Source organism: Neodiprion fabricii, chromosome 4 (genome assembly GCF_021155785.1).
Source record: "Neodiprion fabricii isolate iyNeoFabr1 chromosome 4, iyNeoFabr1.1, whole genome shotgun sequence".
NCBI lineage: Eukaryota > Metazoa > Arthropoda > Insecta > Hymenoptera > Diprionidae > Neodiprion > Neodiprion fabricii.
This window is the reverse complement of record NC_060242.1, coordinates 31,953,537-31,970,275: the sequence shown is the minus strand read 5'-3', so window position 1 is coordinate 31,970,275 and position 16,739 is coordinate 31,953,537. Positions and strand designations below refer to the sequence as shown.

Genomic DNA, 16,739 nt, shown 5'->3' with positions numbered 1-16,739 from the left:
TTTGATTTGACCTAAATAGGTTCTGTGAGATAATGCTCTCCCATTGCAGACCAATATTGCATTGCATATTTTAATTTATCGTTAATTTATTTTCGCGTTAACGATCCTTCTTTGTACAGCGTAACCCTAATAATCGGCTGTACACGCTGTAAGATACATTCGTCGCAGTTCCGAAGGAGAAAACGTGTAGTTATTAACAGTTACACGTATATGTGACACACGTCAAGGTAAAACGTTATTAATAGTTGTATAGTTAAACTACATTTGCGGTACCGCTGCTTCTAGCTTAGTTCCGCAAACAATTACGGAGGCCAGTTTCCACCTCGTTCTAGATTTCAAACTGATGAAGTTTGACGACTATTAAGGCGCGGTAACTCGATAGGTACATCGCCAAATTATTCTCCCTTTCTATAATATTGTGATAATATGAAACAAGGGTTACTAATTTTAATGCAATTAATGTGAACACACGTCTTTTAATATTTTACAGTTAGCCGTGGTTATTCAGCAAAGCAAAGATATATTATTCTTCTTTAATTTTTTAACTATTCGTAATTTTTTTTGTTCGTCTCGGTTGATTACCTTTTTGGTTTTTTTTTCTCTGTAAAATATGCATAGAACACACATGGAAACGGTACTTGACCTATTGAAACTTATATCGTCGGACATTACGTTGCTGCGTACCTAACACGTGGCTCGAAAAAGGCTGAAATGATGACCAATGTTATGCTCGGTTAGCCGAATTCAGTAGAAGTAATGAATCGCTTTCGTCCTGCGCGGAAATTAACCGGAGAATCAAGTTCTCACGATTTTGATCATCCTTTGTACACACGGTTTCACCTGTTCGTTGATCTATGACTGAACAATTCGCATGTATCTACATGTACGTATGCATTGTGTGCGTGCACGTGTATATTAGTTCCAGTCAATGCGGAATCGTTTGTACTACAGTCTTTCATTTTTCAAAATTCTACATAAAATTCCACTATTTTCACGAAGGAACGCATGATTCCAGGTGTCGAGATATATATAACATGCTATTTCTATTGTGCTTTACTATCAAGTATATTTTTATTGAAAAAATCAAATAATGAAACAAAACAGCGTAGATCAATTTGCGAGCCTTAATCGATGTCGATCAAGCAAGAGATCATGTAATCGCTTCTAGCCGGAACTATTAGTAAAATACGCAGTTGTATAGATAAATTCAATGGAGCTAGGTCAGCGGCGAGAAACGTGAAAAAGTATGGAGGCACCAAAATGGATCCCAGCGTGAGATAGCCGCTCTGGCGAATACGTGGAATGGTAATCAAGGAAATGTCACAGTCAGTCCTTACCGACAGTGTTGAATGTCTTCTATTGTGCCTATTATCAGAGGCTATGCATCGGAATGTGAAAGAGGGTATAACGACCGTATTCTACATACAATTCTGTACAATAACGAACAAATACATTTTGTTTCTACGGAAAAATAAAGATATGGCACGAAAAATAAGTAATCGCGATCACGGTTTCGTATTTTTCGTACCATTTAGTTATTTTTGCGTAAAACTAACAAATGCATGTTGTATTTTTATTCAGAATTGCATGTAGAATTCGGCCGTTACGTTCATTTTTACATTGCGATGCATAACCTCTAATATTAGCCAAAATAGAAGACATTTGACGCAGTCGGTAAGAACTGACTTATATCACCCTCTTAAAGAAGAAGACTGGAAAAAGCATGAATAACGCGTAAATTATTTTTATATTTTCGGAATTACAAGAATTCGACTACATCTTTTTTTGCTCGCATAAATACAAAGTGTATTGAAATAAACCAATCGATTCAGACGAATTCACGTTATATTATATCATGTATATGCTACAGAAATTGTGACGACGAACAGTTTTTTCGATGCATACCAAAAGTGGAAGTAGTAAAAATTATATTGGCAAGAATAATATTTCCTTGAGAAGTCGTTGGACAACAAATCCCGTTAAGTGTTAAAAAAAAAAAAAAATCCGAAACAGAAGGTACAAAAGCAACGATGAAAAAAAAAAACCCAAGCGGAAGTTGTGTATTATAGTTCTTATCGATCAGCTGTCGACTACACGATAATTTAATTTCGAGTTTTAATATACTATAGCAAATTAACGCTAGTGTACAGATATAACGTATGGTATGTATAGGTTGCGTAGGCATGTACGCCGGGGTGTGTACGAGGAGGTTAGCTAATGCGAATAAGTATACGAGAAAGAGGTAGGGCTCGTATTTGGGACCATCATATTAGTATTTCGAGTTTTGGTCGAAGGCGATCTACGAACAGACTATCTTCGGATCGCACAAGGGGGAGAGGAAGATACGATCGCAGGTCTACACGTGGTCGCGGTTGTGTTACGTCACGCTTGTACAGAATAAAATTGGAAGTAACGTAGTTCGCGTGCAATATAAAAGTTTCAACACGGACGAAAAGACCTTCGATAGCTTTACGTAAAGGAGCCTGTAGCAATAAATTGAGGAAAGGAAAGAGCGCATCGCGCACCGAGTTTCCGTGGCGGAGAAAAACCAAGGGGGGAAAATGCGTAGCAGCTTGATTTCCAAACGTCGCGCGCGACTCGCGAAAACGAGAAATCGCGCATTCGCGAATAATCTCTTCACCTCTCGACCAGATGGCGACGGTGTCCTGTATCAGCACACGTTGCCTGTTGCGACGGGGCGGCCTAGGAGGGGGGAGATTCGCCGTTTGCATCAGTGTTGGTAGAGTGAGTGATATTTCGCGAGTGTCGCTTGCCTCGCCGGGCCGCCGCCGCTGTTCGGAGGGGATACCTCCCGCGAAAAATCCTACCATTTTCAGTGCTATTTGGGCTTAAGGACGTCCTCCTCGATCGCCAGGGGTCAGGGTATTTAATCTTGGTGTATCGGGCCCGCATATTTCTATCAAATCGAGCCGGGAACCTCGCTGAAACTCCGCTTCAATATAGAGAAATAAAATAATAAAATAGCAGCAGAGCTTAACACCGAAACGGATTCGGAGAGGCCCCAGCAGTCGTTGTGTGCCGTGTTTCTGCTGCCTTCGCGTGCTCGCTGCTGCTGCTGCCGCTCTCTGTTGCCGAGTGCCTTGGGTTCAGGCCGGAAATACTGAGTACTGTTAAAAGGACGGGAATACGTATGTGAGAACATGAATTTAACACATGAAAAGACGAAAAAATTCACAATTCTCATTTACGAGAAGAGAAAAAAAAAAAAAACGAAAGAATGAAAAAATGAAGTAATAAATACCCACGCACAGATTGAATTGAAATTTTATCAAATATAACTTCTTTTAACCGGAACCTCGAACACTCTTCGACGATCGTTTCGACGCCGGGACGGGGGATTACGATTCATCGTTAAACCCTGTTGCAAAAACCAAGAACGAAGAGGCCAGCACGACTACGGATGAGGGCAGTGATCTCTCAGGGAGCGGCGACCTGCGAACCGTCCATAGATATACCTATAGGATATACTCTCCTCTTCGCTACGCAGACTGGCGATTCTGGCTGGCTGGTTGCAGACTGGAGTCTGGGACAAGGATTCTCTCTCACAATATCCACGTTCTATACTCTTCGCGTGTGTAACCGAGGACAGAGGCACACGTTCGAAAAGCAAATTTTTCAAACCAAGGTAAAATACTCACGCATACCAAAGAAATTATCAAAAAATTATATTTTACTCCGCATTATCAGTAGTCTCATCAGTTTCTCACTCTCTCTTTCTCTCTCTCTCTCTCTCTCTCTCTCTCTCTCTCTCTCTCTCTCTGGCTCTCCTCCCCCCCCCCCTCTCTCTCTCTTCAGTATCGTTTTTAGAATTGTCTGATCAATCGGTAGATCATATCGACCAACTGTAGGTACAGTGACTTTATACCAAAGTTCGAGACACCGAATTTCGCGAGGCATCTCTTTTCGCTTCTTCGTAACTCGCGATACTTTTTATTAGCCTACACGTTGAACGGAAGCTGCGAGAAGACTGATCGATGAATCTATACCGCGAGATGTGCCAATGGGTCGTTACGTTTTCCTTTGCAAAAACTATAAAAAAAAAAAAGAACTACATCTCACATAACCGAATATGTTCACCGGACATGTCGGCGACCAATGTCCTGAGATAGGCAACCGGATCGAGAAAATTCGTCGAGATGTCTACCGACGTCGAAGATAATATCATCGTTGAAATCCGCAGACATCGGCGCGGTTCAACGCGAGCATGGACAACTCATCGTCATCTATTGTCATAATCTAAGCTAGGAATTAATAAAATCTCTTTCGTAACACAGCGTGTCGGTTATTGGCTTTGCTTATCGAAATAAATGTATATAATAAAACACGCTGACGCTGATTATAACAGCGGTGAAAAAGATATACATATGTATATATGTACGTATAATATATATACATACATATTCAGAATCGCCAAGCTTGCTGATTTTCTGCGCGTATGCGAATATTATATTTGAGACTCGATAATTTTTACACGTTTCTCACAGTTTTTCACTCGCTGTTGTACATTGTATATTAGCACACAGGGTATAAATCGTGGCCTCCATTTACACCCCGTTTCCTCGAGTTCTCTCCGTTACTACATTACGCGTAGCGAGTATAAATTCGCTCGGTAATTCGACGTTTTAATTCTTACTGTTGAACGGTACCAATTGGCAAGTGGGGATCATGACTTAACTTGGTCTCCAACCGTCCTGCGGCTCTCTCGTTGGTGTCCGTGCACACATAATGGTTTCGAGATATGCTCGGTCGGCCTGACTCGCTTATTCCTAGTTTTATAAATACCTATCTACATATTCCTGCGCGACTGTATAACCGAGAGGAGAACACCGTTTCGCCGTCTACTCCACGGAGAGAATTATATACATATATATATATTCTCTCTCAACCTCTCCACTTTTCTAACGCACGCGTAATTATTTTCATACACGTATACGTACCGTGCAGAAAATGCACTCAATTTTTAAATAACAACAGTAATAGTAACAACGTACACTTGTAGAAAATAAAAATCGACGCGCTTAACGTAAAAAAAAGTTAAAAACGTATTCGTGATAACGTCTCTCGACGCTCGTGGACGAGATTGACGTTTATGAAATCGTTGCGCGAAACAGAGCTCGGAATATAAAATCTCCAAAAAATTATCGACTATTGTGTAGTTGCGTGGGTTTTTGCCAAGGATCGTCATTAGTTGTGTAGATTTATACTTTCCATTTGTTAGGTCAATCTCCCGAAGCCACGAAGCTATAAGACGAGACGGCTTACGCTACGTCAAGTTTTCCATAAAATTCAAACCGTCGGCTCTTATGGCCGCCATTTTAAAACAGCTTGAGTCGTGCATCGAAATCATTATATGTGTGCATACCGGACGTTGTTACACGTATGTATATGTCACGCGTCGTTGGCCAGCATGGCTCGCGTATCCATTTTCAATTAATCGAGTCGACGATTGATCGCAAATGGTCGGGGAAGAAAGGAAAAATTGATTTAAAAAAAAAAAAACAGAATAAATAAAAATTACCGGCGCGCACACCGTGTGATTCAATATTCTTTGCATAGAAGAACTTGAGCTTTTGTCTCGTAACATAAATTGTACATAATGTATGTAAAAAAATACAAAATGGCTCGTGAACGTCGCGTGGAGAAGTTTCGAACTGCGAGTATGATACGTATAGCCAGCCGTGTATAATAAGGCCTACACGATGAAGAAAAAAAATCGAACGAATCGTTGGGTCGTTTCAGGAGGTGACACGTGTCCACGGCCGATGAATTTCGTTTTAATTATTCCATTATCCTACGCACTCTGTCGATGTGTACGTGAGCTCGGCATATTTACCACAAAATCGTACCGTACGTGCTTCTGTATATTTTTATGTATTACATGCTAACGCGTTATGCGACGCGTGAATGTCGGCGATGGTGAGAATTGAACGGATGCCATCAGCTACGATTCACCTCGTAACAATTGTTGGTGATTAATTAAAAAAATCATTCGATATTATCAAACATTTGGAAGATGTGCCGAAGTTCGTATGTCCTGTAAGTTTTTTTTTTTTTTATTCTCTCTTTTTCATTTGCTTCTTTTCCATTTCACAGTTTGAAATTTATGCAATCGGCTGCGGTGGTACTGATCTGGAAAAAATATTGTTCAGTTTGCGAATCTTTGATGTGACGAAAAAATTTATCCGAATTTTTTACTTTGATTCAGAAAATTCTTATTTGTTTTATAATATAATATCATTCAACGGTTCTTACGAACTGCAGCTATTTCTTTGACATTGCATGCTATGAATTATTCGATGGAATTGCGATTTCAGAAGAACGATTGATAATAATGTTGAAATGTAATGAAATACTGTCTTCAATTTGAAGAAATTATTCGCCGTACTGTATAAATTTAGTAAAATAAAACTTTACGCTTTTCGAGTAAAAACCGAGCCACTCCGATAGGACTGAGATTTTATCCAAGAAAACTTGGAGTGCTCTTTAATTTTGTAAATTTTCTGTCGTAAAATTTTACTCTTGTCGGACCGGCTCGGTTTTTACTCCGCAAAATTTAGATATTATAATGATAGAAGTACGTAAAGAAGAATTTTCTCGAGCTGAGTGAATCATTATTTTTCTCGTCTACTTATTACAAGGTGAATAAAAATAACAATTTTTTTGAAACAGCGAAACACGATTTAAGAAATACTTTTCTCGACGTAAACGTTGCCAATTGCGTTTTTTTTTTCTTTCTCTTTCTGTAAACGAGCCATAACGAAAGGAGCAAAAATATTTTTAGTCACCTTTGAGAGTACGAATCGCATGACAATCAATAACGCGACAATCAGCTTGCAGGGTGTAAAATAAAACGCTTATATTAATCATTACGTAAAAAAAATGACACACGGGAAACGTGGTTCCAATTGAGTCCATGGACTGATCGCGTTGGTTGTAAATTTTTTTTCGCAACGGAGCGAAGATACGCGAACCGTCGTACGTATCGCACGACTCTACATGCGTACGGTGATCAGTGATCGCGTTGAATTTTAGGCCTACGCGGACCACCGTCGCGGTATTCGCCGCGCATTTTCGCGACTTCGAGATTAAACTATACGCCACTCGATTACGTGCGATCGGATGATTGTTTCATCGGCAAGCCTAAGATCGTATAATCAGACTGCTGGACTATTTACGGAGAAAAATGTGAAAGTCATATGACTCGTGATCGAGCCCCGGGCTTTCCGCAACATTGCAAAAATGAAACAGCAAAACGTCTGAACTCTGTTATATCTCAGTCGGAACGACGCTAATCTGACACTGCAAGTGAATGATCGATTCGTGGTCTTTCGGGGAAAATAAAAAAAAGAATGAAAGTGAATGAAATGGCCTGATTATTATGTACGAAGTTTCGGTTATTGAGACGAATAAATCTTTAATTATAGAATTTTTCGTATCAAATATTACCGTAATATCGTATACGTGGAACGTATTGGTGGTTTTCTCAATCCACCCTTCCTCCTTTTCATTGCCACGAGTAAAATCCACCATTTTGTAAAACGCGCTGGGTGTACAGCCATTAACATTTTTTTCTCGATTATTACACCTCCGTTCTATTTATATAACACATCGATATTCGCGATAAGTAGTTTGAACTCATATTTTAATACGCCAGAACAATTAGATCATCGTTTGTCAGACATGTGTCCCCGTGTATCTGTATACTGCATGCATATTCTTATGTGCAGCGTACTGCAGATGTGAACAGAAACGGAAAAGGCAGAATATTTCACACGCGATATTTATTACGCCTTGTTTCTTATATGATATTGCAAAGGCTTTATCAAAATTAAAAGAAAATTCCAATTACGGTAGATTTTTTTTTATTCATACGTATGCCAGATGAAAGCATAGACGCATTTTTCTCTAATCTTATTTTTCAAACGCGATCCAGAATTTTTTTAACATTATCATACGTTACATTACAACAGCTTTTGTACGTATTGTACGATTACGTTGCGGTTAGAAATGAAATTAAAACAAACTCTATAAGGCTAATCAATTTTTTGACGAACCGTTATAGCACTTCAATTTCGCGATAGTAGTAACACGAGGCGCGATTATAGCCTACTCAAGCCATACGTAACGCGCTGTGCCGCTGGCTCCGTCCGGCTTGACTTATTTTTGCACTTGAATTGCCGATGATACGCCAAACTCGTTGTGTTTGCGAAAAGGTATAAATGAAAAAAGAGAAAATAAAACACACAGAGACGCGGACGTTATGGCGTAATTTTATTCTACATCTTTTGTAGAAATAAAATGTGACCACAGGACGTTGGTAATGTAAAAAAAAATCTTACTTTTTTTTTTCCCAACGCGTAATAAACGAGTTTTGCGCATACCGGCCACTCACTTCAAATCTCTGGGCATTCTCATGCAGATGATTGGCTCGTGGATGTATTTTGGCCAAGCCTTTGCGGTTGGGATCGCCTCAAAGAATTAACCGGCCAGAATAAAATACTCGATTCCATATTGGGAAAAAGAAGCTCTTGATTTACATATCTTGAAAAGTGCTTCTCTATTATTATTTTCCTTCCTTATTTTCACACCACTTTACTGATGCAGATATGATGAGTAAAAGTGAACGTTTTAAAGTATGTATAATAGCCCTTATATGGAATATCCTATACGTCATTGGCTACGTTAGATTAAAAAATTATCAATATTCCGAAACATTCCGCAGCTGAAGGAGCCCGAAAAATATTTCCAATACCGGAAGTTGAATTCCGGATACCTGATCCTGGCAATTTTGAGACGCATCATGCCCTCGAATTACGCCGGATTATAAATCAGACATGAATACTATTTATTTACCTCCAGATCTGCAGCTTAAGAGACTAAGTTATTCTTTCTTTTTTTTCTTTCATCACCCGCAATAATTTATCTGCTGTGATGACTTTTGTTAAAATAATAACGTCGTTGACTGCATTTTCAGCAAACACATGTACCCGCCACTAGTGTACTGGTATTATACTAACTACGATGCCGCAAACAATTTTAGCAATCCAATCATAATGAGGTTACAAGTATTTAGGAAAGTATTGTTAGGACAAAGAAGAAAAAAGGTTTGCTTTTCCCTGTTTAGACGCGAAACAACTCCCTGCAGATTCGGTAAGAACGTGAAATATTGTGGCTGTATAATACCGTTTGCGTTATGTATTTCAGATTTCGGTCAGGCTATATAATAATGTAGGAGAGCGATATGGAACACATTCGGCAAGCGATACCCGCACCGGACGAAAAAAGGCCGAAATTAGGTATTTCTGACTGGCGTAAATGATTGTAGTCCTGATTCTTTACATAACAAGAGTACGTTACGCGTTTTTCACGAAGCACGAAATTGAGGTTAGGTCGCCTAATGTCGGATTTGTTCGCAACGGCGTATGCGCGGAATACTGAAAAGACCACTTTTAAGTCCTAGGAGTTAAAATCGTAGAAACGAGTACTTTGTGTACAGAAAACACTCATGTAAAAACGCGTAAAACACGCTCGCATTGTTGCATAAATATATTTGTTCAACTTTCCTTATTTTAGTCAATGATACGATCAAGATTAGTAAAACATTTTACTCAGTATCTTCAAGTTATAAAGTTTTAGTAACTTGACAATTTTCGAAACATTCGATGCTTCTGAAATCATGCACGATGGAAGCTACCATGTGCCACCCTGTGTTTCAACCTTTACGTCTTCATCAACAAAAGCTCCCATTATCAAGAGAGCGATCGCCCTCGCTTTCATGCGTGTCCGCTCATTCGCAACGTTACATCTATATATACTTTTTCGATAAATCATTGTACCTAGGTTTATACTATTCTTCGGAATGAGAATATTTTAGAAATTTTTACTAGTTTCACATCGGCCGGATATTATGACAAATGTCAGGCAAGTGTAACTCAGATGGTGCCGTTGGTTTTTTGCGATAAAATTTTGCCACTCATGTGGAATAAACGTTCAAGAGGCGTATGAAGCCATGGGATGATATGAATTTGAATAATAATAACAACAACAACAACAATAATAATAATAATAATAACAATAACAACAACAATAATAACGATAAAATAACTGCCCCGAGGAATTGCTCTTGATGAAACTGACTTCGTGATTTTGAAATCTGCATTAATTGCCTAGCCTGCCAGCCCGGGTGGCACCATATTGTTTTGCGACGGAATCGGGCGTAGCCAGAACGAGAATGAGTAAAGTTTCATGAAAATATCCTAACCCAACCCAACCTGATCTAGCAAAAAATATCATTCCCGTCCCCGAACGTTGTAGAATATATAGAACATTAGTCTCTTAGTAGGATACGGCAATTTATATTCCAAGTCCAGCGCGAAATTTAAGGTCATAAAAAAATCGAGGTTAATACCCGAATTTACGCCTGCTTTGAGATGGCGCTTGAATCGCAAATGAGACGATACTGTGCAAAAACACAGGTGCAGCCTTTCCTCTCTCCGATCGCGTACAAGAACGTATCGCAAAAATGTCAGCACCGAGTGCAGATGATCGATAAACCCGGGTTAAAGTTCGTCCACCGTGTAACATCGCAGATTTCCCGCAGCATTGAAAGAGATCGGATCGAAAAGGATAACCGGTATACATATAGTCAAGAGAGAATCCGCGTCTCTTTTTGCAAAAGAATAGAAAAAAAAAAAGAAAAAATCACTCATAGTAGAATACCACAGGGGCGTAATGTTTTGGCACGAAGAAGGGTGTCGCCACGGGATCTAGGCGCGCGTTACAATGGGGTAAGTTTCTCAGCGAAGTGCAGCCTACGCGAGAGCGGTATAAGACAGCATAATAGTTAGCATCTATAGATATCAGGACCAGTCGGGTCCGCCACCGGGCAGACCAGACATTCAGCGGCGACAGAACAGGCACGTTGTGGTAGGCCTCTGGGCCAAGGCTTCCCTTTGTCGAGAAGACGTCGAGGGTCGCGGTTCGGCGGTGCGCTTGCGCCCTTCCGCCACCACCACCACCTCCTCGCCGTCGGACGGGGTGGTCGACGATCCTTCGTCGTCGTCGTGGAATCGCGAGAGGGCCGAAGAGGTCGCGGACTCTGTCTAACGTCTGTCTAGTCCGAAACGACGGTTGCGGGCTCGATGGGTGGAAAGGATCGCGCCGGGACGGGGGGAGCGGTGCGATGGTGGTGGTGGTCGTGCCGAGGCGTCTGCTCGCCGGTCGAGCGACCGGTGCTGCCGGTGGTTGGCTGCGTCTCTCCTCCTCGTACCCCTGCAGCAAGACCGACGGAACGACCAACGCGGCAGCCTGTCGACGGTGTCGCTGCTCCTAACCTCTGCTCGGCAATCGCCCCTATGCCCTGCGGCCCTCCAGTTAGCAACCCCCGGCGCCTTGTCGTCCGTATACGCCGTGATTTATACGCGATTAGTTATTCGCAGGGAGGAACGAGGGTCGACTCCTCGTGCAGAGAGAGAGAGAAAGAGAGAGAGAGAGATAGAGCCCTTCGTACTATCAATCGTTTCATTTATCACGGTCGATTTTGCTACCCACTAATTGTGGCTAAAGATTACCTTCTTCTGCTCTTTTTGTGTCTCTTAGTTTTTTTTTTTTCGATTTGTTGTTTTTTCCTCGTGCCTGATTCAATCGCAATTCGAGTACTCTTGTACACTGCACAGTGGGGTTTTATCATCTACGTGTTTTTTTTTTCCTTTCTGACGTCATATTGGAAATAAATTTAATTATTGGAAAAAATTGAAATCGTGAAGAAAAGTTTAAGTTACATCTTCGATCGTCATCCTCGTTATAATTTTTTCTCCAATCAATTCTTTCGTTCTTTCTTACACTTATAAAACGCAAGTGGGTAACCTATACACGGTTAAACGATGAGCATACGAACAGCATGAGCGCAGCAAAACATTCCGCCACCGGGTAACCGAAGTAGAAAATTAACGTTCGTTAGTTGGAAGGCCTTCCATAATAAGAAGCCTATATTCGACGCGCAGCTAGACTGCGTGGTTCGCAGGTGAAGCTTAACGTGCGAATTTCCGAGTGCGAACTGCAGAAGGAGGAAGAGATGTTCAGTTATGCCGGTGCTGCTGCCGCGACAGAAACGGCAGCAGCAAAAGCAGCAGCGATGCACTCCCGTATCAACAGGTTTTATTTTTACCAAGCGAAAAGGCCAAGGTCCTCGCGAGTCCTCCCTCCCCACCACCTTCATTGCTCCACGCCGTCCAGCCCCAACAGCGAGACGAGGGATGCTGCGAGGAACCTTCAGCCTTTCGATTAGTCGCCGCTGCATCGCCGGCTCCTCGGACCCCGGCGTTGATGTGCGATACACAATGCCAGACAGACATTTGCTTTCCTGTTTTTTGTTTTTTTTTTCCTTTCTCCATATCTTCAACGTGCACGCCGAACGTCGTCGAATCGTGAAAATTCCCAACTTTTACTCACGCTGCCGCGGCCTACTTTTATAGGTACCTACATATCTACGATTATTTCCCAGCAACTGTATAGATTATTTGTCTCAACGAATTTGTTTGCTAAAAATTTTTTCTGCCATCTTTGTTGGGTAAGCTTTCGAGGCAGAATTATTCTCACGTCGCACGTACAATTGTACGTCCAGCCGCACTTTAAATACATGTCGAAAAATCGCGAAAATTTAACAAATTCGATATCGAAAAATCTGTCTCAATACTTTTCATATACCTACGTCAATACCCTCGTATACCTTATATTGCATGAGTTCGCACGCCTTGGTCCATGCAGGGTGCTGATCTTGAAGAGCAAGACGACATTATCGATTCCTTTTTTCCAACTCTCCCCCTCCCCCCGCCCTCTCCCTCTCTTTTTCTCTATCCGATTGCAAATCGAGGCGTCGAAATTTTTCGTGCGTTTACGCGAATACGTTTCAATTTTACAATATTCTTCTTCTTCTTTCCATCTTGGATGAAGTTATACACTCAGGTACACGCGGCCGCGATCAGCTGCTCGCTGTACGTACGTACACGCACACTTGCATACACGTATCCATCATCACGCCGGGAGTGAAATTCTTGAGAGTATCCCCAGCCTCGGGTACTTTTGTGTGTGGGTAGAAAGGGAGAGGGAGGAGAGACAGACAGCGAGAAATGGGGGAGGAGAGGGAGAGGGAGAGGGAGAGGGAGAGGGAGAAGCGTTGGTACACCGGTGGATGCAGCCAGCCTCCGCGTCGGCCTCGGAGTGCACCGGCCTCTGCTGTGCACCGCGAACGAACGGCAGCCGAGCACCGCCGGCCGCTAGAGTATTCGCCATTATATTTCGCGTGGATAGAGTCTTTACAACATATTCTCGAATATCGTGCAGTCGCGTGATCAATATAAGCGCCGAAGCCCGGCGGAGATCCACGAAGACTCGCCACCAGACACGTACCTAGTCGATTTTACTCCGGTGGCCGAAAACACGAGTGCATTGCATCTATCCGACACGCCACTTGGTACCGAAACGTTCCAGTAACCGGATTGCATCGTCGTATTCTTTTACAAAGACCGTCTTCTCTCTCTCTTTCTCTCTCTCTCTCTCTCTCTCTTTCTCTCTCTCTCTACGTCTCTTTCTCTTTCTCTTTCTTTGCATGAAAGAAATTTTTAACGCGCATCCTCGTACGAAATCTATGTCCAATCCTTGAATCATCTTCTTTCGCATTCGGATTATTCCGCATGCGATTTCCCTCGGATATCGACGAAAAATCGTTGGTACGTACTGCGAGTTCGAGCACCGAATTTTCAATTTTCCTTCGACGTTTTCCTGCAGCTCGGTCCACTTTATATCTATAATTCGAAAACATCGAATTTCATTATTTCCTCCATGTTTAATAACGCAATCGTGTGATTATTTTCTCTTTTGGTATCTCTTTTCGAAACGGATGTACTAATGTACTAATTTCGACGTTACGACTGATCGTGAACGAGAATGATACGTTTTTCAACGTACCTATATTTGTGCGGACGCGTCGCGTCTGAAAGTGAAAATTTCGCAGGATCTCCCGTGCAAGTTCGCCGAGGCGAATATCATCGCGTGTGCGCGTGGCGGCGGCCCTGAGTGCACCTACCCACCTATACACCTATACCTTCCCTATGCTCCTCGTCGCGGACGCAACTCTTGCTCGACCGGCGGGCAACCGGGACGACGGCGACGGCGGCGAAGGCGGAGGCGGAGGCGGAGGCGGAGGCGACTGCAGCCTCAATTCTAGCATTAGAGTAACTCCAACCCCCGCGTAGGAAAGTCAACTCCAAAGAGGACCGACACTGAATACGCGTACATCTGTACTGCATGCATGTACGTATATGTATGTATGTATGTATGTACGTGTCGTTGAACTTTTGGTAGAGGGAAAAATAAGGCGGAGATAAGAGAGAAATTTACGTACGCTGTACGTGTATAAATCCCATTTGCGATTTCGGATAATGTCGGTGGAACGTGAAAGATACATTGAATTGTTTATTACACACACTTTTGCTGAGGCTGTAAAGAAGAGTTTGAAAAATGATTACCCACGGAGACGGAGGAAAGATAAATGAGAAACTCGCTTATCGAGTCGTCGGTCGGAAACTGCGTTGCAAAATACGTTATACATACCTACGTGCTGCAGCGACGGCGGCGATATCATCCTGGTCTCCTGGATCTCGATGGCGCGCAGCTCTTCTTAACGCGTTCAGCATTCGAACCCAGGAGAAAAGTGTATGCAGTAATACCGCGTACTGGCAGATGTGCGTGTGTGTGTCGTTTTATGCACAGTGTATAATATCGTTACGCCGCAACGCAGTGATTTTGCCGGGTAATACTCGAGGAGAGAATGAACGACGCTGAGACGAAAGAGAAAAACGGTAGAAGACCAGAGCGGTGCTCTGCTGCTGCAGCTCGACGTGCTAGTGGTGCAAAATTCGTGTGACAGTCGGATTCTCTGCACGAATTTTATACATACGTGCTTCTTTCTCTCGAATCGAATGACAACGAACTTTCTTTCTTCCTTATTCTCGTGCCGTAATGAAAGGAAACCAACGGACATTACGGATCTCACCGTGTTGTAGACGATCGTTTGTTTACTGTTATTGCTTAAGAATATATTCATCTTGTGCAAAAGTGAACCATCGCCGAACTTCGTCGTGCACGTGCCGTTCGTATGATGTCGATATTACATCTCATCTCTGCATCTGCGTAGGTATTACATTGCTTCGGTACTAATTGATTAAAACAATCTCCACAACAGGTCAAAGTTCATTTACGATTGATCTAAGATTATGAAAATTTAAACAGTGAACAACTCTGTATATTGTAATTTGTGCGTAAAAATCGCGTCCAGTGATTCGGTCATTTCTGCGTACGGACATTTGTAATGTGCATAATTGTAGGTACAGTGAGTTTTCTCGTGTTCGAGATTTCGCGCATATTTACGCCTGCCTCGCCAGTTACCTATGCCTTCGCAGTGCTTGTATAGAAACATGGCGACATCGGTACGGAACTGCACCGTGCACGACGGGCCGCTGCACATTTTTTGCGCACGTTCGATCTAAGAAAAAAATTACACGGGGAGGAATTATTGAATTTTTCCCGAAGAAAGAAAAATGTTTAACGGTTGTTGTGGTAACGTTGGAAACTTTGTTATATACTTACGTCGTTGCTTTTCAGTATTCTTTCCAATTAAGAGGGGAACCTACCTTAGGAGGCTGAAAAATAAGTGGTTTTTGGGAATTTTTTCGTCAGGGAAGGATTGAATGGATCTTTTCTCAACTCTGAGGATATTTTATTACTAGTTTGAACTACTGTGTGATGTTCTTAGAAATGCATCTAAATAATGAAGAAAAATTCAGTTTCGTTGGTTTTAGATAGAAATTAGGACCTCCGTAGTGCACGCAAATTGCCAACACGATTCATACTTGATACTCCGATCAATTATGGTTAAAATGAATTGAAAAAATTACCAGATGTGTTTGAAACTAGTAATGAAAGATCCTCAGAGTTTAGAAAATATCTATTCAATTCTTACCTTTCGAAAAAATTCCCGAAAACCACTTACTTTTCACCATCCTGCACTGAGTAAAATTTCATTTGTTATAGTAACTAGAAAAATTGAGTAAAACAGGTATCGTTAAAAAAACTGTTTGAACATTGTTGGCATTACAAAAAACGAGGTACGCGTAACCATTTTGCGCTATCGTTGATCCTTTTTTGCTAATTGCAACGCAAAATCAGTTTGTTCGGTTTTCTCTACTTTTTTAGTTAAACAAGGCCTTAACGTCAATTTATTGTTGCACAAGCTTAAATTTTCGCAACAGTTACAAGAAAATATAGTAACAGTGATCGTAATGAGAAAGAATAGTAACCGATACTAGACTTTCTGGTAACAGCTACAAAACTAATTTTCATTTAGCACCTAGAACTATAGTTTTCGATGTTGGTAAAAAATGAAAATAGTTAAGGACTGAGCAGTAACCGGAAATAAAAATGGTTGGTTCCGCCATTAATAATTTACGTGAAATTGAAAACGCCGCTGATAAAAGTAGGCATGAAAAAGATTAATTCTTGAAAGTGACGTGACCATGCACCATAATTGTACAATCTTACATTTGTGATAATATTATCCAAGGCTGATATTCGAGTACTTGTGCTGCGGTGATTTTCGCCGGAAAATCGATGTGCGTCTGTTATTCGTTCGGTACTTGTTGTATTTTACACTGTGAACGACG

At 41.6% G+C, this 16,739-nt stretch overlaps 1 long non-coding RNA gene across 1 annotated transcript in view; it reads left to right on the top strand.

Annotated features, from left to right (window-relative positions):
- Positions 1-2,621: 2,621 nt before the first annotated feature.
- LOC124179780 overlaps positions 2,622-16,739 on the top strand; it is a 32,743-nt gene continuing 18,625 nt past the window's right edge. Inside the window, exon 1 of the long non-coding RNA XR_006870150.1 lies at positions 2,622-3,646. This is a non-coding gene — a long non-coding RNA (uncharacterized LOC124179780). The remainder of the gene's footprint in view (positions 3,647-16,739) is intronic.